The following is a 10,976-nucleotide window of genomic DNA, read 5'->3' on the forward strand; positions in this document are numbered from 1 at the left end:
AAACCTACCCCTCCTTTAATTGTCCCTATTTGTTTAGTAGATACTAACATCCTTCTAATTATCCTAGTTTGCAAGTCCAAAGTTTTTCCCAATTCCTTTTTCTTCACCTTCCATAGACAAAATAATTACCAAGTCTTGTCAATTCTAGCTACAGAATCTCAATCTGAATCCTTCTTTCCATTCTTATAGCCACTAACCTAGTGTAGTGCTCATCATTTCTTACCTGAACTATTATTATATCCTCTTTATCAGACCTCCAGTTTCCAATCTCACCTCCTATCTTATCGTACTTTCACATATCTGCCAAAATAATCTTCCTAAAGCACAAGTCCTACTATGTCTGTCCCTGGATCAGGAAAATTCAGTGGCTTCCTATAGTCTCTAAAATGAAATACAAAGTCCTTGACTTGACATTAAAAGCCACAACCTATATAACCCAATTATTTGTTATCATTCCTCATCACATAGTCTCAATTCTAGACATATTCTCTTACTTTTACAGATTTTTTTTACACATTTTTACACATTTTTTCCTGGTTCCTGGAATGTACTATCTCATATATCGACTCTTATTTCTTAGAATTCCTGGCTTCTTTGAAAGCTGACCTCATGGAGCGCTCTTATGGGAAATCTTTCATAATCTGCCTATTGGGGGAGTAGCAATCTTTCCCTACTCAAATTGTGATGAATGTATAGCTGGAAGGGGGTCATAGGTCATTTAATCTAACTTCCTTACACTTAGGAAAACTGAAGCCAAGAGAGACTGACTTAAATTTGCTCATAGAGTAAGTGGCAGAGCTGGAATTAGAATCCATATTCCCTAACTTTAAATCCATCACTTCAGGGATATATATATATATATATATATATATATATATGTAGGTATATACATGCACACACATGTATTTTGTGCACATGTGAACATGTGTGCTAGCATATATGTCCAGGTATGCACATATACACACATGTGTGTTGTGTGTGTGAATATACATAGCTATATGTTCATGCCTTCTTAGACATATCTGTATACATGTACATATCGGTTTATAAGTATCCCCAAGGTGAAATAGGAATCTTTTCTTGAAGATGCTAAAAAGATACTTGGATTGCATTGGATTGTACATTATTCTCTAGGTGGTAGAAAAGATCTTCACTAGGAAAGAGGGAGCATGAATGGGCAGACTGCAGGGATTGTTATTAGACAAAAGAAAATGAAGAATCATTTATCATTATTCTCATGCTTCAGCATATAATAATTCCCCATTTTTAAAAATAATATCAAGGGTAAATTCCTCAATTTAGGATTTAAAATCTTCTGTATTCTAGCTTTTTTTCCTCCACCAGTTGTCACCTACTACTCCCCTAACTAGACCCAGTCTATATAGTATCACTACACACACACCCCTCATTTTTAGAATGCCCCTCCTTTTTTTTTTGACACTTATCCTAATCCTGTCTATTTTCCTAGACCAAGTTCAATTCCCATTTCCTCCATGGATTTTTTTTTTTATATTATCCACTTACATTGGCCTGTTTCTTTTCTGATCTTCCACAGCAAGATTCATTTTCCATTCTCTTAATTAAGATTGTGGTTTGAACATTATTTTCAAGAGTACAAAATCATGGATCTCAGAGTTGGATTAAGGGATCTTGGTGAAGGTCAGAGTGCCCAGAACAAGAATCCCTCCTACAATATTCCTCAAAATACTCATTCAATCTCACTGGATGACTTCTAGGGATGGGGGAACCAGTTAAGCTCCAACATAAGCCATTCCAGCTTTCATCATCAAGGAAGCGGTATTTTTTATCTTGTCTCTTTTGTGTAATGGGGAAGAGATCTTTCCATTGTAAATTCCAAGTGATGACTGTTCTTTAGGCTCCAATCTGCATAGGAACAACCTTCACCCCAACTATATAGTTTGACATTTAATGGTTCATTCATTCACCCAAGGTTTAGTGAGCACCTACTATATTAAAAGCACTGTGCTCTTTGTTGTTACATGTTATTTCTTTTCATCAAGATTGTAAGCTCTTTGAGTGCAAAAATCTTGCTAATATTTTTATAGTTCCTATGATATCTAAGCATACATTAAGTAAAAAAATTAAAGTACTTGTTGTGTTGAAATCTTTTTATTTAATAATTATATTTTACTTATTCCTTTTTAAAAAAAAAAGTTGAATTCTCAATTTCCTCTCTCTTTTTCTATCCCTCCCTTACCCACTGAAAAGGTAAGCAATATTATACTAATTAAATATATGAAGTCATGCAAAACTTATTTCCATTGAATTCTTGAGAAACAATATTTTTGTGTTTGATTAGAGTGAAAGAAAAGAGATGTGTATGGTGAGTGATGTATAATTTACAATATTAGAGATGTTTTATAATTGTACTCATTAAGGGAGAGAGAATAAAATTTGAGAGCCAGAAGCCATGGTGTCAGAATCGACTGATTATCTGGCTTTTTAATTCTCCAATGCAGTCAAACTGATTCCTAACATTTGTATTCCTAAAGCCCCTGGGCTGGGTACTCTGGGAGATTGTTTCTCCACCCAGCAGGAAGGATTTGAGATAAACTAGATGAAGCAGAATTGCTTTCATTTCAATGTTTCCTTGCCTTAGGCATCTTGCATCTATTTTATTTGTTTTTGGTTTTGGGGGGGGTTTTTTGTACCCTTGCCTTATTTCTGTCCCACTGACCTCTTCATTCTTTTGTACCTGTGAATTCTGTGGATTTTGACAAGAACTTGTCACTTTCAAATATAATACTTTGTTGGGTTTTTTTTTTCACCCCATCAATTTTTTTTATTTATTTATTTTTTGGGGGGTTGAACTTCGGTAATTTTTTTTCTTTATTCCTTTTTTTTTTAATTTAATAGCCTTTTATTTACAGGTTATATGCATGGGTAACTTTACAGCATTAACAATTGCCAAACCTCTTGTTCCAATTTTTCACCTCTTACCCCCCACCCTCTCCCCCAGATGGCAGGATGACCAGTAGATGTTTAATATCAAATATAATACTTTGACTTTCGCTTTCTCTGGGATTCACAATATTCCTAGTTTTGGTTTCATAGTAAAACTTGGGTACTTCCCAGGATTTTATTGAAATATCTTAGGAATCATAGTAATGACAATAATAACAAACATATAATGTTTTAAGTTTACAAATATATCATTTGAACCTCGCAACAACCCTAGGAGGTAAGTGCTATTACAATCTTCATTTAAAGTTGAGGAAACTGAGACAGGTAGAGTCTAAGTGACTTGGTCACTGTTACAAAGGTTGTTCATTTCACCAAATTACTCAAGAGGAATGCCTGATGCTAGATTGGAAAAAGGGAGAGGAAAGATAGGAATCTTTCAGATTCCTCTTCCAGGGCTCTATTCATTGTGCCATCTAGATGCTTCTTATCTTAAATAATCTCAGAGTCCTTAAACTCCAACACAACAAATTATTTTAGTAAATTGAATTTTTTCAGTGAATAAAAATCAATTTTTTTTTTTTATCTCTTTCATCTATTCTATGCCCCATCACTGGAGAAAATTTTTTTAAAAGAACCTTTGCAACAAACATGCACAGTTATGCAAAACAAATCCATATACAATGTCCAAATATACATATATGTGTGTGTGTGTGTGTAGATATTCACCTATCTATCTATCTATATGTATATAATCTTCCGAAACTTTATCATTTCTCTGTCAGAGGTAGATAGCATGTTTTATCACTGGTCCTCTGCAATCATATTTGTTCATTGAGTTGATCAGAATTCTTAAATCTATAAAGCTATTTGTCTTTATAATGTTGGTATTATTATGAATCATTCTTCTGATTCTGCTCATTTAACTGCATTAATTTTAAAAAAATTTACCTAGGTTCCTCAAAAAGTCTCTCTTTTACCATTTCTTATGACCCAGTAGTATTTCATTATATTAATATACCATCATTTATTCACTCATTCCCCAATCAGTAGGCATATACTTAGTTTCTTGTTCTTTGTTACTGCAAAAGGAGCTGTTAGAAATGTTTTTGTACAGATGGGTCCTTTACCTTATTCTTTGATCCCTTTGGAGCAAAGAGCTAGTAATGGTATTGTTGGGTCAAAGGGTATGCACAGTTGAGTGATCTTGGGGGTATAGGCAAATTGCCTTTCAGAAGGCTGAAACAATCCATAGTTTCACCATCAACAATACATTAATGTCAGAGCATTGCAAACTAAAAGGACTTCCTTAAAGGAGGAAATGTGATTTTTGTAATCCAAAACCCCAATAAAGGCCTACCCAGAAACTTTTCCATTGCATTCCTCCTAATTCCCCTATTCTCCAATTGCACATAGCATATTGATAGCATTTCTAAGAAAATGCAGTGGTTTCTGAACCAATTTTACCATTTTTCTTCTCAAAAATGTTTGCTCTTGGAAATGTAGTCAAATATATCATCATTGCAACAGGAGTCTATAAGATCTATATTATAGTTTTAGAAAATCTGTACCTGTAAAGGTACTTAGAAACCATCTTGTCTACCCTTCCTCCATTTTAATAGATGGGTGAAATAGGCCAGAAGAAAAAAAGAAGGAAACAAATACTTATTAAGTATCTACCATGGGTTACACATTGTGCTAAGTGCCTTACAAATATAATGTCACATTTTCAGATGATGAAATTGAAACTATTACCACTCATATGAAAGAGTGTTCCAAATCACTATTGATCAGAGAAATGCAAATTAAGACAACTCTGAGATACCACTACACACCTGTCAGATTGGCTAAGATGACAGGAAAAAAATAATGATGAATGTTGGAGGGGATGCGGGAACACTGGGACACTGATGCATTGTTGGAGTTGTGAACGAATCCAACCATTCTGGAGAGCAATCTGGAATTATGCCCAAAAAATTATCAAACTGTGCATACCCTTTGACCCAGCAGTGCTACTACTGGGCTTATATCCCAAGGAGATACTAAAGAAGGGAAAGGGACCTGTATGTGCCAAAATGTTTGTGGCAACCCTGTTTGTAGTGTCTAGAAACTAGAAAATGAATGGATGACCATCAATTGGAGAATGGTTGGGTAAACTGTGGTATATGAATGTTATGGAATATTATTGTTCTGTAAGAAATGATCAGCAGGATGAATACAGAGAAGCTTGGAGAGACTTACATGAATTGATGCTAAATGAAATGAGCAGAACCAGGAGATCATTATATACTTCAACAACAATACTGTATGAAGACGTATTTTGATGGAAGTGGATTTCCTTGACAAAGAGACCAAATTCAGTTTCAATTGATCAATAATGGACAGAAGCAGCTACACCCAAAGAAAGAACACTAGGAAATGAATGTAAACTGCTTGCATTTTTGTTTTTCTTCCTGGCTTATTTTTACCTTCTGAATCCAATTCTCCTTGTGCAACAAGAGAATTGTTTGGTTCTGCACACATATATTGTATCTAGGATATACTGTGACATATTTAACATATATAGAACTGCTTGCCATCTAGGGGAGGAGGGTGGAGGCAGGGAGGGGAAAAATTGGAACAGAAGTGAATGCAAGGGATAATGTTGTAAAAAATTACCCTGGCATGGGTTCTGTCAATAAAAAGTTATAATAAAACAAAACAAAACAAAACAAAAGACAAATATAATGTCACTACAACAATCCTGGAAGACAGCTGCTATTATTGTCCCCATTTTATAGTTGAGGAAGCTGAGGCAGAGAGATAAAATGACTTGCCTGGGGTCACAGATCTACTAATTTTTTGAGGCTCAATTTGAACTCAGGTCTTTTTAACTCTAGATCCAAAACTCTAACTACTGTGCCAACTGGCTGACCATGAAGGAACCTGCTGAAGGTCATAGATTTATCTTGACTGGGGTTTCCTTAATACTGGAATATAGTGCTACCTGTGCCTAAATACATTGATCGGATAGGTATTTTATGTCTCATTTTGCCCCTGAATTGTATATTCCAATGATGAGCATGAAGTGACCTGAAGCAATATATTGAATTCATTTCTTATAGCAGTGGTTCTCAAACTTTTGTTTTCAGTATCTTTATCCTATTAAAAATTATTGAGGAATTCTCTAAAGCATTTTTGTTTATCTGGATTATATTTATAGACATTTACCATATTTGAAATAAAAACTATTTTTGAATTAGTACACCCTCTAAAAGAGTTTCAGAGATCCCCAGAATTCTCTAGACCATACTTTGAGAACCACTGTCTTACAGCATTCAAATTAGTAATAAAAGAGAAGCTTTTCTACATAAATGCCCTAGTAGCTCTAGACCTAGAGGTCCAGATTGACTTCTACACACAAATGTGAATGCTCACATAGTTATAAATCCTCCCTTCTTTGTGGGTTCACCATTATGAAACAAAGCATTTGCCTTACCATTTTTTGGATTTTGGGCTCTAGGTGAAATGCTAAAATATCAGAAAAAAAAAAAAAACTATAACTGGTCTTGATGGGGTTTTATTCAATTAAACAATCAGTTAATCATCATGTATTAAGTACTTGTTACATACCAGGCATTATGTTAAAGTATTAGAGATATAGACATAGGCACAACCAAGCCAGCCGTAAAGGAATTCATATACTAATGGGAAATATAAATAAATTAGTATATACAATATGAATACAGCATAGATTGAAGATAACGATGGAAGGTAAGGCCTTAGAGCTGGGGAACTGGGAAATGGACAAATATTTTCATTTAAAATTCTATTAGGTCTTAGACGGCCCACTGTGGACCTACCAAAAAGTATTGACAATCCTCAAAGGCCTGGTTCCAGTTATTATAATTCTACTCCACTAGGATCAGCTGTCTCAAACAAAAGTTTCAAGGATGTGATAAATTGCTTGGCTTCTAGGACTGGAATAGGGTAGTACTAGTGAAGGCATTGCCCATGTCTCTAAGCACTGCTTTTCTCATCCTTTTCAAAACTAGTTTTCTCAAAAGAATTACTTATACTTGTGGCTTCCATTTCCTCACAATTCATTTACTATTTAACCCTTTGACATCTGATTCCCATCCCCACCACTCTATTGGAGCACAGATGAGCTCCTAATCTTGAAATTATTTTTTCTTAAATCTATTCTCCTCAACTTCTGCACCTTTTTACATCTAGGATTTTTCCTTCTTTTTTGATTTCTATGTTATTACACCATCCAGGTTCTCTTCCTACAATTCTAACTCTTCTATCTATGTCACCTTTGCTAAGTTCACCTACCTTTCCATCCCTTAATTGGGATGTTCTTTCTTTTCTTCCAATTTCAGAAAATGTTATCAGTTCTCATGGCTGCAGCTTAGTTGGTTCTTTTTAAATCTAGACCTTTTTTTCATTTTTCATTAATAATTTTCTGTACATTAATCCCAAAACTCTATCTTGCAGTTAGGTATCTTCACCTGGCATCTTGTCACAATCTCAGATTCAATAGTGCTTTAAAAAAAATCTGTTATTCAGTTTATCTCCCCACTCTCTACCCCCTTCAACTCCTACCCCCTGGTCCTGGCTTCTAAATTTCTGTCAATGTCCATTATTCTCCAAGTTTGAGAAACAGGAGTATGCTAAAACCAGCTTATATTGACTCACAGGAATTGAATTAAATTTTCCATGAGAACATTTACACCTTAGAAACCAACAATCACAACAAATTAGGGCTTGATTTATTTTGCCAGGTGTCTAGATTTAAGAATGTAATAGAGAAAATATTGAATAATGCAGTTTGAATTTAAAAATATGTTGAGAATAAGTCAATTTTTTCAGAGTCAGTTGTTAAACATTTACCCTTTAAGTCTTTCTTTCTTTTACAGCCATTGTCAAGAAATCTTTTCACATCTTTCTTAATAATATTGTTCCACAGACATCTTTCCCTTCATTTTCTATTTTCACTATTATAGACAAATTCTTTATTAATGTGAAGAGGAGACAAAAGTGATAGTCTCCCCAATGGTTTCTTTACCTTCAGTCCCTCCTCCCTCAAATATACTTTATTAGGGTTTAATGAATCTCCCTAAAACAATATTTTATATACATTGAATATATTTTGAATCCTTCATCCATTTTATGTTATCATTTTTTGCTAATAAGTAATTGGGGAAACTAGTTCCTAATAAATTCCTTTATTTTTTCTTCATCTGTAGGTGAATTCTTTTTTTGTTTGTTTTCATTATTGAAATCAGCTATTTGTCTTTCCTTTCTCTTTTTGCATAAGATTTTTTCCCTCTAATTGGTTTTTATTGTTGTTGGTTTTTTAAAACGGGCATTAGATTTTCTTATAAATTCAATGTGTTTTTTTTTTTTAATTTTCTTTTAATGTAACCTCTCTTTTTTGGTAAAGATATTAGAGTGGTTGGCCATTCCTTCTTTAGTTCATTTTACAAATGATGAAACTAAGGTAAATAGGTTTGTCCAGAGTTCAACTGTTAGTAAGTAATTGAGGTTGGATTTGAATTCAGTTCCTCCAAACTCCAGGCCTAGAAATCTATCCACTGATTGTTCTTGAAGACCACTATTCATTCCTCATATAGATGAAGAAAATTAAAGCTCAGAGTGTGTTGAAGGAGAGGATTTGACAAATCTGTCTTCTTCTGTGGTCTATTCTTTGTCTCATTTAGCCTCCTCTTAGAGAACTGCCTTTAAATAAAGGGGTTTATTTATTTCTAGAAGATTTTTGCCTTACCATTTTTGATCATATTGTTCTCCCACTTTGAAATAGACTTTCCCATCTTTTCAATTTCTAAACATCCTATCTTTTTTTTTTTTTTTTTTTACAAGACCAACAATATCCTTCCCTGGGTTTTAATAACTCCTTCCTTGAATCTCAAGAAGACATTGTCTATACAATAAAATGTGTATATATATATATATATATATGTGTGTGTGTGTGTGTGTGTGTGTGTGTGTGTGTATATTGCTTTGGGACACCGGACCTGTGATTCATTGGTTTAGAGTACTCTTGATGAGAAGCTCCCACTACCTGTGCAGACCAGCATCTGTTCTTCAACTCCTAAATCTAAAAGAGTTGGCTGAGAATTTTGGGATTGAGTGATTTGCCCAGGATCATGTAGCCAGAATGATTAAGAAATGGGACTTGAACTCCCCCATCTTTACCCCCCAATATTCCTGATTCTGAGACAAACTACTAATGAAATAATAAGATTCACAAATTATTTTTCTCCTCAACCTGTGAAGTGAATAATATAAATATTTTACCTCCATTTCATAGATTATGAAACTGAGGATCTGAGAAATTAAATTATTCCTGTGGTTACACAGCTGATAATTGCCTAAAGAAAGATCAAAATCAAGTTGTGATGATTCCATGCCCAATGTTCTTTCCATTAGATGATGATTATATCATGCTTCATGAACATAAACCTCCTTTAATTTATATGATTTAATTACTGAAATTAAACGCAAACTAAAGGAATTTTTATTATCCTGACTCAATGACTTGAGAAATCAACTGGATTCCTGTCATTAACCATTTGAACTAAGACTAACCATTTGAAGAAGTACATTTTTTAAAAAAAATTTTCTTCTTAAAATCCAAAAATATACTACATCTGAACAAATATAAATATAAATATATATCCTACATAAAATCAGCATTTCTCTCTAGGAATTTTACTGGTCTTCTCTGTGAAGAATCAGTGGAGTCAATAGAGATCCAGCTTTTCTCTCCCTCTCCCCCTTCTATTCCTCACAAAAGCATTAGTTTTACATTCAATGGATTTGAGTTCCAAAGCCATTTTTGACCTTACGTATGTGAATATGAACTAACTTTTATTCTCCTGGGATCTCAGTTTTCTCATCTATAAAATGAGGAGGTTTGGCTAGCTAGGCTCTTGAGTACCCTTCTAGGATTAGCTCTCTGGACATAGTTTTCTGACTTTGTATACATTCATACTCAATCTAAAATGGAAAGTTTCTTTCTGTTTTCTCTCTCTGGGCTAGTTTCCTTGAGAACAAACAATAGACTACTTTTATTTTTTCAGAACCAGCCAAAGGATACATGGGTCTATATTGTATTGACATGCAATGCTTCATTACATTGTATCTAAGGTCTGGGACTCATTTTAATAAAAGTTGTGTTTCAGTGATTCATCATCTCAGTTACACTCTACCTAACGGCTTTCATGGTCCTTTGGGTAGGAATACCTAATAAAACAGCATTATTGGTGCAGTTCCCAAGTTTTATCCTTGGGGGCTAACTGGAGAATTCCCTGAGACCAGGATGGCTTAGGTCTCAGGGACCAGGATGACTTAGGCATATCATTATTGTACAAGGACACTAAGAAGATGAAGGAATGGAAGAAATCTATCAACAAATGGTATTCAGAGGAAACAGACCCTTGCTTTTCTCAGAGATAAATGGAAGAATCTGATGACCATAAAACAGTTTTTTTTTTTCTTTCAGGAATGTACCCAGAATATTCATTTCCTGCTAACTGCATGCAGGGGGTAACACTGCAGATAGTAGAGAAGTTACTGGAAATGGAGACATTTCCTTTTCTCCTGAGATGCCAAAGCTCTGGGTTTGTAGCAACCCCTGCCCCTGCCATCCCTGCCATATTGGATTTTACATCAAGAGGGAGCTTCTGTGACTAATATCAATGAGAACAGAAATAAAAGCTCTCTAATCCCTGGGCCAGGAGCCAGCAGTCCCACTGTATGGGGACCATTGGCCAGAAGTCCCACTGTATGCTGGGCCCAGAGCCAACTCTGGTTGGATACAATGCATTTCAAAGCCACCTTTTCAGAACTAACACTGAATGTCAGGGCACCAACAGCCTTTGATAAGGGCTCCAAATTTCTCTCAAATGTTTCTCCAAGATACTCATAATGCTTATTTTATTTATACAGTTGTTCTCTCTTGAGAATCTCCACCATGATTTTAGTGACACAATCTCATTAATCTCAATGCTTACAGTGAGTTTGTGGATAGAACTGGTGGCCAAGAG

This window comes from Sarcophilus harrisii, chromosome 5, assembly GCF_902635505.1.
Source record: "Sarcophilus harrisii chromosome 5, mSarHar1.11, whole genome shotgun sequence".
NCBI classification, from domain to species: Eukaryota; Metazoa; Chordata; class Mammalia; order Dasyuromorphia; family Dasyuridae; genus Sarcophilus; species Sarcophilus harrisii.